Here is a 26,839-nt window from a genome sequence, read left to right on the forward strand (position 1 = left end):
ACAATGACATTTAATGAACCATTATAGACGATGGCTTGGACTTTACTCAAACCATAAAATATGTAGAGATTATCATGCAAAATTGTAGCCAACATATGCAAGGGTAGGGCAATATACTGTTGAATTTTAAACAAAAGATCAATAAACACCGTGGGTGTTAGAAGAGTGGAACTTAGTTGTCCATGAACACTGTTTTCAATAGCTTGTCTTAGATCGGAAATTTCCAGCCGAGCACTAGATAATGTCTCACTAACCCTAAACAAAAGGGTATTTAGATCAATTCTCCAACTTATTAATGTGATTTTGTCCCAGACTTCATGGATGGAGCTGTTTAATGCTTTGTAAAATTCATTATGGCTATTTAGATAATGTAACACCAAATTTTTAATGAGAATAGTGTTGTTTATGACTCTGTCTTCTAAATTCTTGACCACAATCATATGATGTAACATACTGTTAGAAATGTCATCTTGATTCTCGTTAACCACTTTCAGTCTTTTCTCTAAGACAGTCAAATCATCACTATCTAGGGTACCGAAAACTGTCTTCAATATAGAACCACCAAAATTAAACCAACCACGTTTTTGCCTTCTAGGGCGATGGGGCAGAAGTGAAGTTAAAGCCATAGTCTCAGTTTTGTATGCAATAAAGTTTTCTTGTAGTTGTTTGACCACAAACGCAAAATTCTGATTCCAAGCTTCGTCATCGTGATGACCACTATTCAGTGAAATAACTTTGTTCAGAAAAACATCCACTTGTTTACTTTCATTTTCAAGTTGAACTAAATTGAAGTCAAGCACAATGGAATAAACATTGTCCGAAAAGATGAGCGAATCTTGTTTTTCGAAGAGAATACCAGAATTCAAATGATTTACCGTAACTCTTCCAAGAGCGAAGGAGTAGGCACAAACAAGGAGGCACAAGACCCCGAACATGGCACACGACCACAAGGAAATACAGGAGACGGGAGATTCACAGCGACACTAAAACAAGAACACAGGAAAACACCTTTGGATAGTGAAATATAAAATAAAACAACATTTCAAGATTTCTAATTATTAATAATACCCAACATTATTCAGATATTACCCACACATCATGTGATCTAAACTAGAGCATACCCATAAAAACATACCCTAAACAAAGATAAAATAATAGATGTTATTAAAACTTAAATTACTACCATGGTTTTTTCGTTTCTCTACCTTTTATGTAATATGTATAAAGAATAGGCCTATTCTGAAAAAAAGTTAAATAAATTCTGAATCCTCAAGACTAGGATCAGTGGGTGATCAAGCCACGATCAAACTAAGTCAAGGATCGGACAAAAGTAAACACCTGCAGTGAAGACCAAACGAAAGGACCTGCAGTTCCCAACATTGGACAATTCAAACTGGAGGTGGAGAGTGATACCTTTTTAAGTGTGAAATGTGAGCTCTGGTCACATAAGAACCCGTGTCAGGATCAGCTAGGGCAGCTGTCACTGGGGTTAAAAAGCGTTGGATGTGATAAGGGCCTGACCAGCGAAAAGACAGTTTCGCCATCCTCTTATCCACTGCTTTACTGGTAGGATGTGACTTGCATAAGACGAGGTCACCTCGTCGAAAAGGATTTTTGACTCGATTCTTATCATATTTAATACGACTTCTTTCATGTGAGTGCTTAAGGTTTTTAAGGGCAGCTGCCCAAATTACTTTAATGTTTTTAGAATCCTTAGGTAACAGGTCATCCAAGGACCAAAGATTAGACAAGGGATTGTTCGGAGCATAGGTGAACATCAAATTGAAAGGCGAAGATTTATGTGACTCATGACGTGAATAATTAAAAGCCATCTGAAGCCAACGCAGATTTTTGTCCCAACTAACTTGATCTTTCGCATGGAAGGCAATTAAGGCCGAACGGAGGTTACGATTGAACCTTTCCGCATGCGAAGGTGGAGGATAGTATGGTGACAACGTGATATGACGTATACCATGTGTGAAGCACATAATTTTGAATAATTTGGAAGTAAATTGTGATCCATTATCCGAAACTATTGATGAAGGAACCCCAAAACTTTGGAATATGTAGGTTTGAAGGGCCCGAATCGTGGATGGAGCATCAGCTTTTCTTAAAGGAATCAACCAAACAAATTTGGAAAATGCATCCACACAAACTAATAAGATACTATTTCCATCTTTACTCCTTGGAAAAGGGCCTACGAAATCAACAAATAATTTTTGCATAGGTTTGTCGGATATTTCAGAAGACAAAAAACCTAAATGGGTATTCTGAGCAGGTTTACTAAGTGCACAAAGATGACATTGTTTGACTCTATCAGCCACCTCAGCATACATACCTTTCCAAACAAAATGCCTTTTAATAGCCTCAATAGTTTTATATATACCGAGATGAGCACCAATAGGCGAGGAATGAAAATATTCGAATACCAGGGGTTTCAATACTTTGGGAAGAACAATACGTTTCTGATTGTTTCGAGTTTTGGAAAACAAGATACCTTTGGACAGAAAATATGGTTTTTGTTGGATACCTGAACTCAAATTTTGGACAATTTTCTGCAATTCCTCATCTTCCTCTTGATGAGCCTGAATAGTCTTGAAGGCTAAAGGGAAATCAGTGACCAAAACATTACAAGTGGCTTCCTCCTTACTAGGCTGTGAACAATCAAACATACGTGAAAGTGTATCAGCAATTACATTCTGTGTTCCTCTTATATGCTGAACCTTGAATTTTAGAGATGAGATTTTCATGACCCAACGACCGATTTTGCCTAATTGTCGTGGGTGCGCCAAGAGCCATGATAGAGCTTGATTATCCGTTTCCAAAAGGAATTCTGTATGTTCTAAGTAAGGCCTGAACTTATCTATACCAAAAACAACAGCGAGACATTCCAATTCATAAATAGATGCTACCTTCTCTTGATTGGTCAGAGTCCGGGATGCAAAAGCTATCGGATGGCGGGCACCATCAAACTCTTGTGCTAAAACCGCCCCTATTGCTGAACCTGAAGCATCGGTTTGCAAAATGAAAGGTCTCGAAAAATCTGCCATACGGAGTACTGGTGGACTCATTATATCATTCTTTAGTGTTTCAAAAGCTTTTTGTTGTTTTTCTCCCCATTCAAATTTCACATTCTTTTTACGGAGTTGATTCAAAGGAACGGCCTTCTCGGCCAAATTAGGAATAAATTTTCCAAAAAACTGGACCATACCGATAAATCTAGCTATACCTTTAACATCGCGGGGTGGAGGAAACTCTCTAATGGATTTTGTACGTTCTGGATCGATGGAAATACCTTGAGAAGAAATTTTATGACCAAGGAATGAAATCTCTGGGACAGCAATTTTAATCTTTTGTGGGTTAACGGTTAAGCCTGCTTTCTCAAGACGAGAGAAAACTTCTCTCAAGTGTTGAAGATGTACCTCAAAATTCTCAGAATATATAACAAGATCATCCAAATAATTGTATACAAATTTAAATTTAATGTCATGAAAAATTTTATCCAATAGTCGTGTGAGGACTTGAGCTCCAGTAGCAAGCCCAAAAGGAACTCGAGTAAACTGATATAAATTCCAGGGTACACAAAAACTAGTGATGTGCTTAGATTCTTTTTTGAGAGGGATTTGATGATATGCTGAATTTAAATCAATGGTGGTAAAGTACTTAGCTTTAGCAAACCAATGAAAAGCTGAATGTAGATCGGGCAAAGGAACTGATTCAATCTCAATCTTTTGATTTACACGACGGAAATCGACCACCATTCGTTGCTTACCATTAGATTTAGGAACTAGAAATGCAGGACTCGCATACTGAGAGGTAGACTGCTCAATAACGCCTTTATCCAAAAGTTGCTGTACTTCGTTTCGCAAAAGATTCATCTGAATGGGTGCCAATCTGTAAGGTTGATTTTTAACATAGCTGCTATCTTTTAGCTTAATCTCATATTCCAAGAGGTTGGTAAGACCTAATTCGGAGGTTAGAACTTTAGAAAATGATTCACATAGTTTTCTGATAGCAATACGCTGTTCATCAGACAGATGGCTCAAAGTATCACTTTCAATTTTACTAGAGTTGTGTACATTGATTTCAGCAAGGTTATCAAGGTGCTGGTTACTGTCAGCAAACCAAATTTTGAGTTTAGGTAGGAACTTAAAGAAAATACACTTTTCTTGCACATCAAGTATAAGTCCGGTTTTCATCATAAAGTCTGCTCCGAGAATACAATCCAAACCTATATTTTTACATACCAAGCAAGGGAAAACCCAAGTGAAATTTGCTATTTTTAATTTAATAGTGGCGCAACAATCTATGGTTAAAATATCATTAGAAGCAGAATAGCACTTGAAATCGCCTTTTACAATTGATTTTATGCCCTTAGCTTCCTTTAATTTGGTGAACAACTCATAGGAAATGATAGAACGTGTAGAACCCGAATCAACTAAAGCAGGAGTATCAAAGGAACCAAACGATACCACAATACGAGGTACTGGCACGGAATTTATTCCCACAATATTAGGGGAGTTAACCTTACAAACTTGATCTGGAAAGTGTTTTCGTACTCCAAAATATGTTTGAAAACAAAGAGCTGAGTTAATCTGCTGAAGAACGTGAGCATTATACTGTGAATTAGGCTTCCGATCTTGCTTGCAGGGTAAGTCGCTCACCTTACATCCCTGCTTCTGGCGTTTTTTTGTTGCAGAACCTTGCAGTCTCTGATGACATGGTTATTTCTTTTGCAATAATTACAAAATTGACCTTGTGCTTGATTGTCTGGCTTAGTTTTTGTTTGGTTGTAAACACTACTCTTCCTAAAGTTAGGATTAACCTGTGTGGTATTACATGAATTGTGAAAACCATAGTTTTGAGTCTTAAATGTGGGGTGGGCAAACTGTAGGTTACGGTGATGATCCGCAAACCTAACATTTTGCGAATGGATACACATTCTGTCGAGCTCGGAAAATGTGGAGGGTTTGCTGAGAAAGACTAACCGAGATCTCTCATCAGGGGAAAGCCCCTCTAGGATGGTGTTAACAATCTCTTGTTCAGTTACACCAAGTCGCAAAATGGCAGCGGCCTCCTTAACCTCATTTACATACACAGAAAGTGGTTCATCAGGTTTCTGTAACCGATTGAAATTATTTAATTGCAATTGTGTAAGCAACCTGAAGGGAATAAAAAAACTAAGGATATTCTCATGGTAGGCATCGAAGGAAAGGTTCTGGGCAATTGCCTGCTGAGTCCTTTCGGCTAAAGGCCCAAAAGTGAAAGGATAAATAGTTTCCAAGATCTGCGACTCATGGATGGTGTTGCTTTGTCGCAATTTAACAATAATCTTAAGGAAATTTAAAAATTTAGGTATGTGCAACCCATCAGTGGCCGGGAAGTCTTTCAACATTGTTTCGAGAGGATGAGTAAGTTTACCAAACACACTTGGCAGCGCAAAATTTCTAGTGAGAGTAGGATTATGTGTCGAGCTTGCTGATGTACTAAATACAACATGAGGGTTCCGACTAGTGGACTGAGTGGATGTGGTATAGGCTGGGTTAGTTAGGTTAGGAATGGACATAGGGCTACAAACGTTGCCGACAGGATCAAAGTCTACCTTGGACGGACCAGGAACTGACGAAATAAGTGGATTCGGGACAGTGGAAGTGGGCAATGTCACCCTGCTCAACTGTTCACAAATATTTGTCAAGGATGTGATAGGTGTTACATCACGCACTAACGAGAACTGAGATTCAGCATTACCAACAGTCTCAACTAAATTCTGAATCTCCTCCATCATATATTCAAGTGAGGCAACTTGTAACTCAGACAGTTTAGATGTGTGAACATCAAGCAAACACTTAATGCATGTACTCAAGTGATTCAAACGATTTCTGACACGAGGGAGCGTTACGGCAAAATTCTCATCATCTAAGTTTGTAACCAACTCCTGTAAAACTAGTATCTTACTCGTGCAGGTTTTATACTCCTCATTAGGGTTCACTGTTATCAAAAGGTCATGATTAACTGGAGTGCTGTTCTGAAGAGCCAAACGCAATGTTTTACGCAAATGTGCCACTGTGGCGTTTTCACATGAAATGCCACGCAATTGACACTCAAAGATCAATTCATCCTTTATGAGGAACTCAGGGATGATTGAAGAGGACATAATGAAAATAACAAATAACAAAACTACCACAATAAAAACAACAGCAAATAACTATTGCCACAACCAAGCCATGCACATATGAGGGTGGACACATGCAAGACAAACATCTACACACGTGAACACGACCAACAAAACACCAGAACAACCATGCTCTGCTACCAAGCTCTGCCGCCCTCTTCACCTCAACCTGACCAAATACCAAGGAGGTACAGAGGCCAGCAGTGAAAGCATGGGGGAACGGGCTCAATGGTGCCCTGTTAGGCGTGTAGAAAATCATGAGAACCTTGAGCCGACTGGGTAGGCCATATTACAGGATAAAATAGTTAAATATATATAATAGTCAAAATCAATACAAACAGTGGTTTTAGTTAAATGAATACAGCAATATCGTTTCTCTGTTCCTTATATTTTCTTTTCTTTAAATTCTTTTACTTTAAATAATAACAATAACAAGTTTAATATCAGTTGATGAGTATACAGTCATACTTATAGTAAAAATGAATGTTAAGATAAGGGGCCCCTTCAGATAATTAAGTTAAACACATTGATTTTGATGTTAAGAATTACATAGGTTAAAAATTACATAGGTTAAGTAAAAATAAAATTAATTATTAGTCCAAAACAATGCCGAAAATGTTAGGTTAAAATTTTATCTTTTGGTATGTGGTGGCTCATGGTTGCTCTTCTGCATGCAGAAAGTAACAAAGAAGATCTTTCCTGATTAGACGAACTGCATCAGGCACTGAGGAGCACCATGACTCAGGTGACGAAGAAGTTGTGTGTCACGAAGGAATCGCGCCCATGGCCACCCACGCCTTCCGCACACACACTGTACATAAATGTTTTACAAAATAAGATAATTGAACAAAATATCATTTCCACATATTCTTGAAGGAATATGCGATTTTACTCACCACTTGCGGTGTACGGAGAATTAATTAAGACATTGATGTCAAGAGATTAAGAAACGGCCGAAGCTAAGGAACAGTTACATCATGGCCGACATGCTTCAAAAAGAAAGACGTATTATTTTGTGCAACTGAAGAAGACCATAGAGTTGAGACATGAAAGACTGCACATGTAAAACAAATAGAGTTACACTATAGTGCGATTTCCCAAATCAACATTCATTATGGACAGAAGTAAAATTATTTTGTTGTAAAACTAATATAACAATTTTTAACACAGAAACTTGTGCTTTTATAAATATAAATTATGCTGAAATTGTTGGTTACAAGATGATTTACAAATTCAAGAATAAAAAAAAATTATGGCTCCCAGTTTGCTATACAAAAAAAATAAAAACAATAACTATAAAATAGATAAAGTGAGCATGCGCATTACTACAAATGTGCAATGGCACAACTCCTAATAATTTTTTTCTTCAAATTTATACTTTTTTAGGCGCGTTATGAAAAAATGATGAGAGTGAATTTTTACGAATAGGGCGCGCCATGAAACGAAATTTTCACAGGATGAAACTAAATTGATACATTCAAATAAAAATATATATGTAATTTTAATCATATACTTTAGTGATTGATATTCTTTACTGAACCATATAATTAAACACATTCATTTATTGTCAATATTAGTAAAAGAAAATTTGTTTTATAAAGTTTTTCAAGTTTATTTACAAGAATATTTATGTAAGTTAGGTTATGCTACCGTATTTATAATTTCTTTGCATTATGAATTATTACTAGAGACCCGGAAATTTCGCGGATTCATTTAGTCGCAAGCTAGAATGCAAACCTTCACACTCTCGCACTGTGTTCATGATTGGCACGCAGTTGTTTGGACACGCCCCTCTACGAACGTCAGCCAATGATGCCATTGTAACATCTAACGTGCGTATATAGGTACACGCACACACATATTTATTTGCTCGCATGAATCAGTGGGCTTGGATCTGGGTCCTAGGAATAGATCCATAATCCATAAATGACCAGAATTCTGATCACGCCTTTAATATAGGGACCGAAAAAATTCGCGGGTTCAATGACCTGTAGGATGAACTCCATAGTTCTACGTACACTCGGTCAAATATCACCCACTCATTGGCTGCTGTCTTCTGATACGTCTCAACGTAGCATCCTGTGATTCGATAAAGCTTTGAATGGGTGTTTCTCATTGGCCCAGCGTCATCCAGGTGAGTTGTGAGCCAATAGCAAAGGTAGCACTGAGGTATAACTATTTGTATTTTAGCCTATAGCGAAATGAATTCGCGAATTTTTGCGGTCTCTATAATAACTGCAACCGCGTGACTCCCTCCCCTCCACGCCTTCCAAGTCCTATGACCGTGAAATTGTAGGATCAAGATTGGCCGCAACGTGGGAAAGAAACTCTAACCGTGCAGTCTACTGCAGGCGCGGCGGGCCGAACGTCTTCACACGTCTTCACACGTGATCGTGGGCTCTGTCCTATCGCCGTTACGGGTTGGCGTCACGACCAGGGACTGGAATAATTCGCTGTTTCGATGACCTTCACCATGGACTACAGAGTCCATTTGTATGCTCGTGCAAAAAAAAAAAAAAAAAGCTATTCGTCTCAACTGGTTCGCCTGTGATTCAACTCTTTTTTTGTTCGAGGGTTACACATTGGCCCCGAGTTTTCTAGATGAACAGAGAGCCGACAGCAAAAGCAGCCTGAACGTGTTATGTATTTGAACTTCAGCCCATCGCAGTTTTGTCAATTTTTTGAGCAACTGATGCGAGCCTTGCGTCTGGCGTGGTCGCTCCCCCGCCTGTGGGAGCTCTGTCATTGGTCGGGACCGACGCCTGGCCTGATTGGTGGATCGCATTCCGCCGTCTTTCTGGCACTTCATTGGCTTGCGCAACTGAAGCTGGCGACAACCAGGACAGTTACACATCCATATGCCTGAGTATATTATGTCAAAGCATTTTAACACGCTAAATGGGCTTGCGTGTGTTAACAACAGTTTATCTGAGCCAGAAGCGAAAATAATACGCTAAAAAAATGTCGCGATTCTTGTTGTGTATGCAAATGAATTCCCCGTGTCGAACAGCATTAGGCGCAATGGAGACTGAGGTAATATATTTTTAGTGCTGGTTCTTGTTGGGCGTACGAAAAATGGTAACGCGTTTTACGGCGTCGTCAAGCCATTCTTCGCTTGGCGCACTCCCTCGGTTGAAATCGTGGGAAAAGAGGCCATAAAATGTTCCGCGCATTTTAAAGTCGTTTATTTTTCATGTCTCGGCGAACCAATGACACTAATTGTTACTCAAGATGACAATTAACACCCTAAGTTACTATCAAATGTCAGTCGTAATTTTTGTCCCACAAAAAAAAACTGAAAATACCGTGCGTTAACGACGATCTTTAGAGAAAAAAATCGTTTCGTGACAAGGGTTTTTTTCTTTGAGGTGATTTACTCCGCTGAAAAGTTAGAGGTAAAAAATTCTAAACGACTATTACTCTCGCACAGTGCTACATGTAATTGGATAGCTTTTTTAAATCCCTAACAAAAAGGTTTACTTGTCCCTGTGAAATATATCTGCTGGCATTGAAAAACTTTTGGAGGAAGAATTTCTCCCAAGACAAGTTTTTTTACATTAAAAAAAAGTGTTCAGTTACCTGGCAAAACCTAGGTTATTCGAAGCCAGAGTATAATATTGGGTATAGGCCGGATAATACTTGCGGATTCATTACGTAATGAGTAGAGACTGGAAAAATTCGCGAATTCATTTCGCGATAGGCTAAAATACAAATAGTTATACCTCAGTGCTGCCTCTGCTATTGGCTCACAACTCACCTGGATGACTCTGGGCCAATGAGAAACACCCAACCAAAGCTTTATCGAATCACAGGCTGCTAAGTTGAGACGTCTCACAAGACAGCAGCCAATGAGTGGGTGACATTTGACCGAGTGTACGTAGAACTATGGAGTTCATCCTACAGGTCATTGAACCCGCGAATTTTTCCAGTCCCTAGTGATGAGCTGAATTTCGAATAATTACACCTTGTGCTGCTTTTGTTAGTAGTTCGCTTTTAATATGAGGAACTCAAGGCGAGTTAGATACGCTCAACCATGGAAGTATCGAATCACAAGTTTCCCAGTAGAGACGCCTCGCAAGTCATCAGCCAATGAACATGTGATGTTTTTCCAGATGTGCAGGGGATCGTTGAGTCTATTCTGGAGGTCATTGAACCCACGATTTTTTCTATTCCCTAGTAATGCAACGTTTGTAAGTTATTCGCGGTAGCTGTATTCATGGGGGAAAAACCCCCATAGTTTTATTTTGGCCACCAATAGTTATTAATTGATTCATTGTTTACACTGTTTCGAGGTTATCATTGGTTTGCTTTAAAAAAAACGCTATTTCTACGTGGCATGAAGTATTTTGTTGCTATTTTACCTTTGTTTTAATAAATAAAGGTTTTGCACACAATTAAAATGTTAGTCCAAACAGTAAACTGTACAGTTTATTTTGATTTGTTTCTTGCCTGCTTCGCGTACAGTCAGAGTTTTTTGTTTCTCTGCGTGAATTGACGTCAGCGATTTTCGGAACACACATGCAACGACTGCAGCTAATCAGGTAGGAAACACGTAATAAACTCACTGCGCTGAGAATAGCAGCTCTGCTCACCACAATTACCTGCATGCAATGCTTCTTTAACTGTAGTTACGGCTACACTGTAAAATGTTTTACAAGGATAGTCCTTGGAAACTCAGTTTCCGACGATATCACCTGTAGAACTGCAAGGCAGAGGAGCTTTGTACCTTTTGCAATTTTACATAGGACTGTCTTGTATTGTTACAAGTGATATCGTTGGCAACTGAGTTTCCGAGGAATTTTCCTTGTGAAAAGGTCAAAATATTTGTTTGACAGTGTGCGTATAGGGTCGAGTGGCTTCGTAATCAAATGGTTACCTGTAATCCAGGCAGATCATCAATGACATTTTGAAACAACCTGTAGAAAAGTCCTTTGTCCTTCAAAGACAGACAATAAAAACAAATGAAGTTTGAAGTCAATTGAACGACCCATCAACTTCATATCCTACGAGACAAATGGCCGGTTAAAAGAAAGTTGCGTCGGAACCGCAGAAGGCCAAGGTTAATTTGTTAGGTGCAGAAAAAAAAAGAGTTATGTTTTTATCTTCCAAGTAACGTAACTACACCAAAAAAAAGTATGGTCATGGCCGTTCGACACGTTACTACAGCCTATCAAAAAAACATCGATCGCAGTTATTGAGTATTTTGTGTGCATTGAGTTGTCTATTTAGCGGGTGGCAGTCTAAATAAAGTGTTTCGTGTTTTTGGTCGGCACTGTTTTTTTTTTGCAATACATTTAATTAATTAAGCAAGTATAAAAAATTTTAAGTAACGTAAATGCTAATTTCATTTCAATTCTAGCATTAAAAGAGACAATAAATGCAAAATCAAGTCGATATATTTCCCATAACTCCATCTCATTTCACACAACTTGTTCAGGAATTGTTAGATGCATGGGAAATGTGACTTACTTTTATGAAAAAATTTCTATACAGTGGATATAATAATAAATTCCAATTTATGTATTGTAATGTTGCCAAAAATATATCTCAGAGTTTGCAATAAAATAAGTAAATACGTGGTAAATACTTTCACGCATGATTCTGACACGTTTCACAATATCGCATTCAAATCAAAAACCAATCGTCGATTGTGAAGTGAACATTGAAGCAAAGAAACAAGTGTGAAATAATTTCAATATTAAATATGTGTTTATATTTATGTAACCATTACAAAACACTCACGAATATTAACCGACAATAACTTTTTTCTGTTATTTTTCGTAGCAGTGTTCCTCCTTTTGCAACGCAGAAGGTGGTTTTTGAGTTTTTGAATAAAAACTATATTTTCAAAGATGAGAGAATTGTAGCCAGAAAGTATTTGTTGTGCTAACATCCGTCTACGTGTACGTGTGGGTGGAGACCGGAAAAATTCGCGGGTTCATTTCACGATATGCTATAATTAAAACAACTGTATCTTTATATTGCTTCTCGGATCGGCTCAAAGTTTATCTGAAGGACTTTCAGCCAATAAAAAACCTTCAACCAAAAAAGTATCGAATCGCAAGCGTCCCAGTTGACAGGTGTCACGAGTCAATAGCCAATGAGCAGGTGGCATTTGACCGAGTGTGTAGGGGATTGTGGAGTCTATCCTAGAGGTCATCGAAATCGCGAATTTTTCCTGTCTCTATACATGGGGCTTATGATGTCTATTACAGATCAGTAATACGTTAAAATATCATTTCAAGAAATTATTGGGCCCTCTCCCCCCCCCCCCCCCCCCCCCTCGCCCTTCGTCAACTCTCAACACCTGCTTTCGAAGCTGGGCGCACCACTGCAGGCAATTCACTTCAACAGCAGCGATGCCTCGGCAAAGAAAATAATAATAACTATTGGGCCTCGAAAGCATTACGCCACGCACTACGAAGCCTTCAATCTTGAATGACATGTGTCAAGATATTTTTTTCCCGCTCTTCTCCTCTCGTACTTTTTTTTTCATCTGCGGGAAGGTCCTTGAACTTTCCAAGGTAACTCGGCTACAACTGAGCAAAGAACGTTGAACTCTTCACCTGATGGCAGTCATCCATCGCGGCAAAAATAAAAAATAAAATAATACAAGCTGTGGTAATAAAAACAATGTGGTTGGTCAATGAATTCGAAAAGAAAAAGAAAGTATTTTAACAATCACCATAAAAATTTAATCTAGATTAATGTCAAGTTCTAACCAGATTTTTTTAAATGTAAATTTACGATAGACTTTTGTAACTTTACTTCTGTGCCTACATAATATCCTGCTATAGTTCCAGCTTGATAATCAGACACATGTCATTAATTTCATAAGAGTAATATTAATAATTAAATTGGGTATTATAAGGAATTGTGTTTGATGTGTTATATTATGGATATGGTATAGTATAAATTAAACAGAAAATAATTTTTCTCTTATTCCAACCCACGTGTGTAATTGTAGTTGCAATTGTTATTTGTGTTTATTTTGCAACAAAATATTTAAAGAGTACAGGGTATAGTGAAACAGCTAAAATTATTATATATTTAACATAAATAATAACTTCACAAACACCCATCTCAATCAGACTATTTCTGGGTTTAGAGAATTGGTAAATACTATTGACAAATACCAGTAAATCTGCAATCTCAATCGCGAATTTTCAGTTCCTAGTCACTAGCGTTTAGTATTGAATACATTTTTTTTTGTCATAACGATAATAATTTATGGCATGGCCATTGAAAATCTCTTAATTTGTGATATCTGCATTAACGAAAGCAAAATTTCAATATTAAACGTTTAAAAATTGTTATGAAAAAAATACTATTAAAACCTATATCCTATATGGCGTCTTTCTGTTCCCATACATCCCCCTCTAACCCTGCTAAAACACAATTCACTACAATCATCGTTACTTACAAGCTATTTGGGTAGCGAATACATCATTTCTTTGGTTCATAGCATAAAAGTCTTGCATGAATTTTTCAAATTTTTTCCACGTCTCAACCAAGCTCTAAGTCACGTACTTCAGGACTCAGAACACCTTGTTTGAAGTCAGAAGTGTGTGGAACACACAGGTTTAAATTACATACAGTTACCCGTGAGCTGTAAACAAAGACAGGTTCTAAGACATAAAAACCAAAACCAGTTTAAAAAAAACAGTTACTTAAATGACTATTCCCTGTAACTAGAGAGATGTTATCAGTGTGAAATATACTTACGTTCTAAAGCCTACTCTATAGAGTTCTATGATTATAATTTCCGTATTTGACATGCCGTGTTAACCACTGATTGCTAACCCTGCTGACGCAAGGCCAGTTTAACTTCAAAAGGTGGGGGGAAAAAAATGACAGACCCGGCGGGCCAACAACCGGGGATTAGTTTGGACCGAAACGCTAGGACGAGGTCAGGATGGTTCACGGAACGAGATAGCAGGTTTTCAGGAGTTCTCGCGCAAGACCGCAGCAGCGTCATGAGTGGTCGAAATTCCCCAACCGAGCAATCATAATGACGTCATTCGTGTGGGAAGATCCTCCTTCCAGTTGACCGCCGACCCAGCCGGCAAAGGTATCCTGTCCGGCGTACCTGGGCTTTTTCCGAGACCGCGCGATAAATAATACGCTCTTCCTCTGTGGCGCCAAACGGTATTTTCTGCGGCAAAGGAATGAAAAAAAAAAAATTCGATATGTATTCCTGCATAGTTTATGCTGTTACGTTGACAAAATTTTAGTTTGAAATACACAATTTTCAAAAAAAAAATCAAGCTCACGTGCTACGTCATCAAACCAGTGCAACTTAAGGGAGATTAGGCCCCGCCATCTTGCAAATATAAAATATTTTGATACAGCTTGCAATAAAGCTACCATGCAATTTTTTTTTGTTTGTTTGTTTGTTGAAATGGCTTGTGACTTACCTTTGGCTACTTGTTGAAGTTAACACTTATGAAATGGTGGGATTATCATGATTGTTGTAATCGCCCGCGAGAAATAAGTTATTTCTAGAGACATTCATATTTCTCGAAAAGATTCTGCGACAAGCTGAAAGTTAAAACACCGTAGCATCATCTGTTTTTCGTGATTGGGTGAGTTTATTTCAGTTCCACGTCGATTGTTACAAAACCAATAACAGTAGTTGAATGCGGAAGCAAATGCGTTCTGAGTGGCCCAGTCAAATAAGGCAACGACTTCTCTCGCAGACGGCCGTCAATCACAAGGAACAAACCGCTGGTGCGGGTATACCTTGTTGAAGTCTAATATGCGTTCAGATTTATTTGCGAAAAATGCCTGCCCCTAGTTATTTCCTCGCGGTGCTTACAGGCTAGAGCCTGTTGGTAAATGCGTGGTTGCAACAAGGTGTAGAAGGTCTGGGAGATGCTGAAGCGTACAATGAGGCATCCCCGTCAGGAACTCCAGAGCCTGCGAAGGAGATAAATACGAACAGGCATAGATATAGTACCAGAAAGTCCCCTTGAGGCGAGAGACAAAGTAAAGAGTCACTGGTACCCTAAATCTTTACAGTTTAAGAGAGAGAAAACAAATATTAACCTATAATTTTATTCAAAAGTATGAAAAAAACATAACATGGTGTATATACTCCACATAACATACAATCAAATTCACAAAGTACGTGTTTACGTAGATGCGTATAAGTGTGTACTGGATCCTATAATAACATTACTCGAGAGCTGGAAAAATAACTAGACTCAAAATTCATATCGTGTTAACGCATAAACAGTTAAAAATACATAATTTACTTGAGACAGTTACGCAACAGTGTACAAGCAATAAATGTGATTGAAGAAGTATGTTTAATTCAAGCTTTCATAAGGAGCAATAATAAGACACGTAATACTGGAATTACTGTACTGTATACAACTGACGTTATGTAGCAGCTAACATGACGTAAAGGAAAAAAAAAAAAAAAAAACGACGACACATACCAGCTGGCTGCCGATCACGGACGCAAGAACAATAATTAATCCTGAACTGTGCGGACCCATGATGAAAACAAAATAATTCGGAACGTGGCAGCGAAACGGAATCCAAGAAACTTGCAATAGCTAACACGGGTCTAGGAAGCCACTAATGCAAAAAAAAAAAAACGTCGCGAGTTCGAAGCATAAAACTCGCCCGTGATCACGGGTCATGTAGATAGGTCGGCTTCTGTCTCAGCGAGTTCCTCGAACGGGCCGTAATTAGTTGTAAACTCCGGTGAACCACAGTCGGTGGGACATCCGAGGGGCAGGTAGGTACCTTGGGTCTCCAGTACCCGAGGATAACTCCCTGTGTGAGCGGACCCCGCTCTGACTTGCGGGAAGCATAAGATGTACATCAAGATCTGTCCCTGCCCGAACACGCCCGAATATTCACCTTCAGCCAACCTCGGGTTTATTTATATATTTTTATATTTCTCTGTTTACTTTAATGTAGCTATACTAACCTAACTAACCGTCCACAGAGTTTTAAAGTGTTTTAATGTAGCTAACCTAACTGACCACTTTTAATATTTGAATTCATTTTTCCTGCGCAAAAATAAAAACAAATCCCGAGGTTGGCCGAAGGTGAATATTCGGGCGTGTTCGGGCAGGGACAGAACGTGATGGACATCTTAGGCTTCTCCTGACTTGCGGGTCGACATGCCGTCGGCTTGGTGCATCTCGCGGCGGGCCCGCGAACTAACGGCGCTAGTAGTAGTTCAACCCATCATTAACATCGTGTTAAATGGGAGTTCCGTATAAAAAAATTGCATTATTCCTAATTCCGTTTCAATTTTTTGAAAAAAAATCTTTTTCAGGATTACTTTTTTTTTATTCGTTTGGGTAGGTACTTGGAAATGCCAAATCTGTGCATAGGCCTCAATTTTTTTTCTTCCGAATTTGTTAGTTAAGTTGAAGTGATGTTTCAGGAATAAGTTGCAATGTTATTGTCAAGTCAGGGGCGTGGCTCAGGGGTCAAGCGCATGTCCTGGCAATCTGCCAACTGGGATTCGATTTTATTTATTTTTTTATTCCTCATAATATTAAAATATTAATTACATAATTTTAATACTTTTTAACAGTTAAATTATAATACATAATACATAATTGTGTGTGGTTTTGAATGAAATCTAAAACCACGCTCTACAGAAAATACAATTCAAAACTATATCATTTAAGCAAAACAATATCATTATAGTAAGCTTTACTATATTTAATGTGATAATTTTAAATATGTACATTTAAATGTGTAAATATATTTAATTTCTGTAATTAGTATTTAATTTTGTGAAAAATAAAAATTGAAAATGTGAGTATCGAACCCGAGCCGGCAGATTGCCAGGCCATGCTTTTGGCAACTTTTTTAAATTTTTTTATTTAGTAACAGAATACATTATACTACATAGATGTTGGGATGATGACAATTCAAATATTGGTCCTATCTATAAACTACTCCAGTGCAATGCTACCGCTAACAAAAAAAATGCTTAAAACCCAAATAATGTTTGCCCATAACTTTGTTTGAGGGTGCCGTGTTGTATTGGTTCCCATCGCTCTAGTCTGAGATGTTGCAAGAAGTCCTGTGTGTCCGGCAGCACTGGCGCATGTAACGTGTACTGCAGGGCTCGGGTGAAGAGCCACATAACTCCGCGCTGGCGCGCACGCGGAAAAAAACTTGAATCGAATATTCACAATGTCATCATCCGGCAGGTCGACGACTGGAACGGTCATAATATTAGCAAATGTGAGTTTTGCCCAGCGCCATAATGGTCTGGCAATACTTACATGATGTCACCTTGTGGTACGCGGTGTCTATGTCCCCACACCAGTGACAAACATCCGTGTTGTCAAGATGTATCGTCTTTCTCTTGTACGCCGTCGGGATAATGTCGTTGTAGAATTCATAAGCAGTTGAGCGCAGGTGTGAAGGTAATGCCGGATCGAACAGTTCCCGCCATAACTGCACCCAGTTAACATAAGTTCAGCACTTTATTGGGCGGTATTAAAGGTTTCTTCCTTTGGAGCGTCCGGTAGAGTCGCCTTCGGGAAGTTCCTGAATGATCGCGTGTACGGTGTGGTATGACGTTCGACACTCAGATGGGAGTTTTTTCAACGCCATCAAGCACTTGCCGCTGCAATAGTTTCACCGGCTCGTCTTCTCGTAAAAAGGCCTTAATTACATTGACAGCAAATAGTGCAGTTACCCTATCTTTAATGTCAATTAGTCCCAGCCCGCCGGCACTTGTAGGGAAAGTAAATTCTTGTGCGGGCAACGCGGAACATAATATGACTTCCATGGAAACCATCCGACATACATGGTTAGACGCGCTTGTATGCTTGGTGTTAGCGGGTAAAAATGTGCGCTAGATACCAGAGTTTGGACAGAATGAAGGTATTAATAACGTGAACTCGTTGGATTAAGTCTAGCATCCTTGTAGCGTATTCTATCATGCGTCCTCGGCATGTTTGCTATTGTGTGTTCCCAGCTGTCGTGCATTGTTTGGCTAGTACCGTTCTTGAAGGTTACCCCGAGTTTTTTTTAATTTGAACACCGTGCAGAAAGTCTGAGACTTTATGACCATCACTCTCGTCACTGTAAAAAAAATGGAAAATCGCACTCTTTTGATTGTTTATTCGTAATATTTTAGATGGCCTGAAATTTGGCGATGCAGTTCAGAATAACTTGTATATCTCGGGTTGCACGCACCGCACATGTTACATCGTCCGCATAGGGTGCTTGGTGTGTGGCTCTTCGTGTAGCTTCCTGCAAAGGGGCTCTAGTCCAACAGAAAATAAGATCATGGGTAGCGTACTTCCTTGCCGGACAAATCGGTTGATTTCAATAGGAGAAGTGCAAAACCCGTTAATTTACACACGTGACCTGCGCCCTTGATTTTACAGTAATTTTAAACATATATCAGAAACACCATTTCAGCTTAACCAACAAATTCGGTAAAATTTTAAGGCATTGGTACAGATTAGGCATTTATCAAGCACCCGAACGGATGAAAAAAAAAATAGTAATGTGGGAAAGAATTTCAAAAATTGAGACAGAATCAGAACTTATATCATATTTTAAACGAAGTTCCCATTTAACCCAATTTTAATAATGGGTTGAACTACTACTAGCGCCGTTAGTTCGCAGGCCACCGCGAGCTTCACTAAGCCGACGAGACACGCCAAGGCAAAGGATAGGAAGTTGCCAGACCTATCTATATGACCGTGCTGTGATGAATTTTCAGCTAAATAAACATGAATTTTCAAGATGGAGACCAAGACGACCAAATTTCCAAGATGGTGGGGATGGTGCCTTGGAAATAAATACTAATGATCTATATAGGGCAATATTTAAACCAATATTTTAGCCGTGCAATCTGACAGACGACGTGACATTAGCGCTCCCGTTAGTAAGTACTGAAAATAAAGATGGCTGCCTCCAGCAGTCGAAAACGAGATGGCTACTGTGATGTCATAATCCAAGATGGATGGCCTCCAGTAGATAAAAACAAGAATTCGGACGTAACTTCATACTATGTGCCGTAATATGTACCTTCGTGTTAGTGGTGGGAGGTCGGTCTGTCGGTGGCTTCCGTGGATGAAGAATCCGTCGCCAGTTTATTTATTTACTCTCGCTGAGTTTCGAACGAAGGCTCCATGAAATAAGCGAGTTTTTTTATTAAAAGTTTATAAAATTGTATTTAAAACACTTTTTATTAAATTAAGTTTTTTCCCGAATATTTTGAATATTTAATGATGGTGGACACGATAATATAATTTCAAAATGGCGGAATCACATTTTATTAAATTTTTTATTAATTTAAATTTTTTTCCTATTTTTTCAATAGAAAATACGAATTTTTAAGATGGCAGAATCCATATTGGCGGCAGTGCTCTGGCAGACGATGTGACACTGGTAGGCTACTCCTGGTATCAAGTACTGAAAATAAAGATGGCGGTTCTGTCTCGAACAGGTCACGATATTATTCCTTCAAATTCAAAACATTTACAAGTCCGAATATGTGTGTTATTTTACATACCTTAGTAAATACTCAGTCTGATAAATATCTCGATGGCCGAGCGGTTAAAGGTGTGTGTTTTCCAACACAGAGGTCAGAGCTATCGTGGTTCAACGTTTTTTGTATAAAAAAAATAAATGTAATATGTTTTTAAGGACCATAACAGCTCTAGGAGGTAATTGAACATCGACCTTATGTGCATGAAACAGAGCGTTGCTGCCACTTTCTAGGAAAATACAACAAAAACAAAGATGACAGAATCCAAGATGACGGCCTCCAGCAGACGAAAACAAGATGGCGGCTGTGTCGTCAAAATTTAAAAAAGTGGTTCTGATGTCAAATCCAAGATGGCGGATGTGACATGAGATGGCGGATGTAATATCTCAAGATCAAGGGTCAAAGTTCAAGGTCATCCAAGATGTCACAATCCATGGTGAACCAGCATTCATACCTCCCACCAGCATCAGTAGCAGGACTACTATTATATAGGCCTATTACTGTCGCAATGCCAAAAACTAAGATAAATAGTTCAAAATTAGAATTATTGCGAAAAATATGGAAAAGTCCAAGATGGCGGGTCGTAATCCACCTTAATGGCGATGTTAGTTAACATCGCTCTAAGGTAAATGTTATGTTACAAACCATACCACTGCTAGAAAAAAAAACAAATTTCGACACAATAAAAGAAAAATTATTGAAGAAATATCTATTTAGCATCAATCAGAAACATACCGTACATTTGTGTTATAATCGTAGATTTGGTGTTTAATTTATAAAAATTTACAGAACGAAAGTCTCAAATAACTTTTTCTGTGATGTAAAGTAACATTTTTTACAGTGTACCTATCAATGAAATTTACCTCTGAAAACACACCTTGAAGACATAAAGACATAAATCAGAAACATATTACGATATTAGTTTCCGTGTAGCACCGACGTAACATTGTAATTGTCTCAGCCCACGTGAGTCAACGTTTATCATTCGTGTGGAGATTTGTAAAATTATATTGATGGTTAAATCACACCTTCAAGAAGAACTAATTAAAAAAACCACCAAAGTAAAACGTGAAGCTAAATTTTACTTCTGACGACATACGGCTATTAAAATATGTAATATAATGGAATATTATAATGATTTTAAAAACTTTAAGTCTAAATAACTGCAATGGTTATCGAGGTAGTACATAAAAAACACTGCATAATTTTCCAGTCAATGTTTTTTTCTATCAAAATCCCAATATTCTACAGTCTAGATTAAAAAATATACGTTGTGGTATTTTGAAAACCTCGACTATTAAAAGAACTCTTATTGAAACATTTTTTTATGTGTTTAGACGTATTGCATCGTCACAATTATAAAAAAGGAAAACTATAATAATTTTAACATGAAGTAAAATTTTATCTTGAAACTTTGGCATTGTTAGAAGAAACGTTATTTATATTACGTTTCTAATATTTTATAGTTAATGATATTTAATATGTGCACGTTCAAGGACGTCCATTAGTTTTCAGGAAAACACGGGTGGCATAGGGAAAAGGATAAACGCGTATAATTTAAGAGAAAACCTAGTAATTTTTAGCGCAAAATCTACTAACTTTTTATTAAGCTTTTGAATAAGGTTAAAGTTTAAACTGTTTTTTTGAGTTGTTAAAAATTATTTTTTGCTTTATTACTTTTAATTACATTAATGGTTATCCCCTCGACCAAGAGTCTGCTCAGGATCGCTTGCAGATCAGTTCAATTCACGTAACACCCATACCCGAATCAGGACACCAGAATAGAAAGGAACGCTGATGTCTTTACTAAAGAAAACCGGATACTCATGCAGGAAATATGTTTTTCTTTTTAAAAAAAGTGCTATAGTATACTTTAACTTAATACATTAAAGTTCTTTATAGTCTGAGTCAAATTTCACAGTTCATAAAATGTAGAACTAATGTTCCGCGTATTCTATCGTCACTGTTGTTATGTCGACAAGTTTATTTTTTTATTTTTTTTTATTTAACAACTTTATGAGGTGGTCAGATTAGTGAACGAACATGGCTTGATTCTTTCCAAAGTGGAAAATGTCATCACCCTTACTGCTTTTTAAGAACTAGCAAATCAGGGGGATCCCCCAAACCCGTACTAATAATGTTATTCCCAGCGGGAAAGCTAAGGTGGAAACAAAACTGTTTCCTCTACGGGAATAATAATAAAAAAGCCTCCTGTGACGTCATAAACTGGCTTGCCCGCCGGAGCGAAAACCAGTTTGTGAGAAACACGAGTAGGCCTCGTGACTCTTGTGCGACATAAGGCAAGTGAGTAAGCCGTGGAAATCCCTCAGTTATAGTTATTCCGGGATTACACGGTTATTTGTTTTTGTAGACAGAACAGAAGTATTCACGTAGATTATAAATTTGAACATTTACATGAAAGCAAATGAATCACCACAAAAAAAAAAAAAAAAAAGTGTTCGCAGTATTAGTGGAGTCAGATATTTTTTTTTTAACACATGAAAAATATAATCTTACATTCAACAATTTGACTTTATTTTATTTTACCGTGCTTATTTATGTGCGCAGTGAATATTGAAAGGCTATTCAAGGAACGTTTTACAAATAACTTTAACCATGTGATGTACTGGGACGACATGTAGCATGAATCTCCGGGTAAGAGTCTGAACCCAGTATTACTGCGAGCACTGTTTTGTAGTGATATGGTTGTTTTGATGTAAATGTAACTACAAATGTACAAATACCTGTATTTTTACATTAATGATTCTGTTTCATTTACGAAAAGAATTAAGTGCACTGAATTTTTATGTATTTATCTAGCAATAATATTACGTCAAAATTTAAAATTTAATTCTTGCACGTACTTGGTAAAACCAAATCGTGACATTCCTCAACGTAATGAAAGTTTTCGACCATTTTTTTTTTTTACAATTGTATGATGAATTTGTCATACAAACATGGTAAATTCCTATGACTTCAAATATTTCCTGAACTAATGTTGGTGCGGTACCATTGATTCATTGTAAATTACTTTACCGCCATACATTACAATTGTAACTTACCATTTCTCAAAGTGTTTAGTATCACGACGAATTGCACGTTAGTTTATTGCCTTGCACGTAAGGTCAGAGCAGCACTTAATACATTGGTGGTAGGACGGTAAGGTGTTGGCGTGTGCAGTAATTGCCAGGTTAATAATTAAAACCGAAATGAGAACGACCCTCCCACCTCACTTCCCATCTGGATAGCAAAACATTTAATTTTTTTCACGTGAAAACGTCTATTCGTTCGTTACAGTGATAATCGGTAGAACTTTCTTGTGTGACAAAATACCGTCAGATTTGAACCGCTAATAACTACGAGACTAAAAATCGGTCGTTACCACAACGCCGAACGTACAATAACGCCGAATACCATAACGCCGAATGCCAAATTGACCGCAACGCCGACAGCTAGAACTCTGCTGTGTACCACAACGCCGAAATACAGTAACGCCGAAAAATGTTGCTGCGGGGAGGGGGGACCACAGGAGCAAAATGAAAAACCACTGAATGAATTTGTGTACCTAACCTAACCTAGGCTAGCCTAACCTAGCCTAACCTAACCTTACCTTACCTAACCTAACCTTTGTGGCAGTCCTGCAATGACATTTTTCGGCGTTATTGTACGTTCGTCGATGTAGTATTTCGGCGTTGTGGTGCGTCCCCCTAAAAATGAGTCAACAATGATTGAGCTCACAACGGATGAATCATGTCTTTACTTGTTGTCGCGCAGCATTTGTTTTGCTTGTGACGTCATCGTACCAGTGTAGGCGCACGCGCGTGCTTATTACGAATCAGATTTGTATAAAGTTATAAATCGGTGTGGCGTTGAAACGTATTCAGCGAGGACATTGATTCTGGTGTCATTGAGAAGAGCTAGCAGAGCGCTGCTAATACACAAAGTGGTGACGGTAAAAATATTGGCCGGAATGTAAGTAAGAGTGGGTATTAAATTGAAAAGTACAATATAATTAAAGATCTCGTCTCGTATGACTCGTCACTGTGCTCGGAATTATAGAAAACTCAAGTCAGAGGAGAGCTCATGTCAAAATTAATTAAAAAAATGGCCTAAGATGTCCAGTGCCAAGGGAATGTGAGAGCTACGGCAGCGTCGAAAAGGAAATGAAAAAAAAATGCGCAAAACTATTACGTAGCTGGTCCATCGGGCATACAGCGGCCAGCGACTGTCCAGGCGTCTATGGATCATGTAACCATTGAATTAAATATTATTCGTTTAGCTGTTTCCATTAAATGTTTTCAACTTACATTTGAACACATTTTTTAAGTTTGATGTTTTATACAAAAATTTCTCCAGGTAAGTATGTAAATCTGAAAATATAGTAGGTAATAAATATCAGACTGAAATAAATTGAGTTTTTTGATTTATAAGTGACTAAATTTAATAAATAATCGTCAACGTGTAAAAGAGAAAATGTCACCATTATTTACGCCTTCTAGTCTGGTGGCAGACAAAGTGCTTTCAACAATCTGTACCGGATTTTTCATGCTTAGAGATTGATTTGAAAACACGCGTTTTAGCAATTATTGTCGCGCTTCTAAAGGTACAGTTTAAAAACTAAATACGAAAGCAAAACTACTAATCGCACTGTAAAAAAAATTGTACTTTTTTACAAGGAAAATCCTCGGAAACTCAGTTTCCAACGATATCACTTTGTAAAACGTCAAGGCAGACCTTTGTAAAATTGCCTTGAAATTTTACAAGCGATACCGTTGGCAACTGAGTTTCCAAGGACTATCCTGGTAAAAGTACAGAAATAGTTTGTTTTTTGTTTTACATTGCAGCGTATATTCTTAAAAGGTTTTCGTAAACAGACACCACTCTGGTAACGTGAGCAGTTTTCAAATCGTTCGGCTTGTTGACGGACAGACAGATAGCGGACGGACAAATGGCCAAGTGACGCTACCGATCAGTGTGAGTCCACCGTTTCATGTTCCATTTAAAACCGTCCACGGACTTATCCTGGAGCTTGCCTGTTTATTAAGGATACGAACCTGAAGGCTATGTCGAACACCGCCTGCGCGAGATGATCATTTTGTGCCGATGCACGCCGTGTGTACAGTATTTTCCCAACATTAGTCGTCTAATTTACGATTCATAATTACGGTCCTGTCGGGGGCGGCGAATTGGAAACTTCTAAATCCAACGAGAGGTTGTCTTGCGTCGTTCGATTAGTTTGCACTTCGCTACGGAGGGATTAAGTGCAATAATACTCCAAATTATAGAGTCTTCAGTGTGTTTTCATGCGGGATGGATCGATATGTAACGATGATTAGCTGTAAAAAAAAATAACCTGGCGATGGGTAATTAAAACTTTGGTCCTCGGGCTCCGAAGAGACCCTGAGTTGTCGCGGTGGTAATTCCGTAGCGGGCAATCATATGTTTGCTTCGGGTACGCGATCAAATCGCTTATAAATATGTGACGTCCTGCAGGAAACGAACCCAGCGGTACGTATTAATTATGCTACTTAAATATCCAGTCGCGGGTAAACTGATAATCAAGTAAGATCTGCTGATAGATAGTAAAAAAATACGAAGGTAATCCAAATAGAAGCTCAAATATATAAGGCCCGCGTAAATCAAGATTCTTCAAGTATGGTCTCATCAGCGTTGTGTTCAAGTTTTCCAGTTATTTTCTATATTTTCAGTTACTACATATTTTCATGGAATGTATTTTGTTAAGAAAAAAATATTTAATTATTTTCTAATTAAAATATTTCATTTATTTGAAAAGGTTTGAGATAATCTTTTAATACTTTTATAAATTGAATCATAAACATTTCAAAACATTTTTAATTGAGAATAAGTAAAGATGGAAAATATGTCGCAGGTTCAAGAACCTCTAGCATTGACTCCACAGTTCACTGGGTATTCGGGAAAATATCACCTGTTCATTGGCTGCTGACTTGTTAGACGTCTCAGCCGGGTAGCGTATGATTCGATACCTTCACGAGGGAGGGTCTCTCATTGGCCAAATGTCCTCCAGGGAAACTGCGAACCAATGGTTGAAGTATCAGGACGTAATAAGCGAGGTTTCTCGGCTTGTGGGTCTCAGTCGCGTCAAAAGTGAAGAAAGGGGTTCGTAAGATTTTCGGTTGTCATTGCAGTTGCCACCATCGGAATATAAAAGTCTAGTACTGTCCGTGGGAGACCGTTACCCTGATGATGGTAACTACGATGTTGACCGAAACGTTGATGAACTCTTCACTTTTGAGGCGGCTACACTGTTTAAAATGTTGTACCAATTTACGAAGAACGATGGTTACAAATGATCCAGGGATCTTTCATAAATTTACGGCTATCTTCGTAAAGAATAGTCCCAAAGAATATTCTTGGTAAATTACCGAAACATTCAAAAACTGGTTAAGTTTCAAGCAAGAACACTCTTATTTTACCCACTTGTGTGATTACCTTTGTTTAGAACGAAATATAAAACGAGGAAGTCAAAATATGTTTTTTTTTATTTCGAAAGCTCAGTTATTTGAAATTATGAAGAATTCTTCGTTTATTTGAGTCAAATTCTTTTTTTTTTTAATGTCCGTAAATTTACCGTAATTTTTAACATTGTAGGATGCACAAGCCAAGAAACTTCAGATAACGGTCGCGAAAGCCTGTGATACTTATTAAATAGGATAATTATTTGAATTTAAGGGTTTGACAAAGTGAAACAACGAATATTTTCTGTCTCTTTTTTTATCATTCACGAATATCAATGGCCCGTGCTTTAATGTGAAGGCAGTTGTTTTCCTTCCCAAAGAATTACACTTGATCTTACGTTCGGACCTGTCCTCATTCTGTCAATGTTTTCCTTAAGGAGGAAACAAAATAGATCATTCCGAGAAATCGCCGGCATGGGCTTGCGTGATAAATAACTTAATGAACGAAATATGGTAATACCCCGTATTACTTTGGGGAGTGGATGGCGGGGAATTATCCTGCGTTCAAGAGCACTTTTCACGATGCGAGAGTGCATGTGAATATATGAATCACCGGAAATTACCCTTAATAAAAACTTATCTATCATAGCTGTTTACAGTCCTCTAAGTTCTGAAAGAAAACACGGAGGCTATGCCATTAAGTTATGAAGTTGATCCAACCTTCGGCACAGATATGAA

Source organism: Bacillus rossius, chromosome 1, assembly GCF_032445375.1.
Source record: "Bacillus rossius redtenbacheri isolate Brsri chromosome 1, Brsri_v3, whole genome shotgun sequence".
Lineage (NCBI taxonomy): Eukaryota > Metazoa > Arthropoda > Insecta > Phasmatodea > Bacillidae > Bacillus > Bacillus rossius.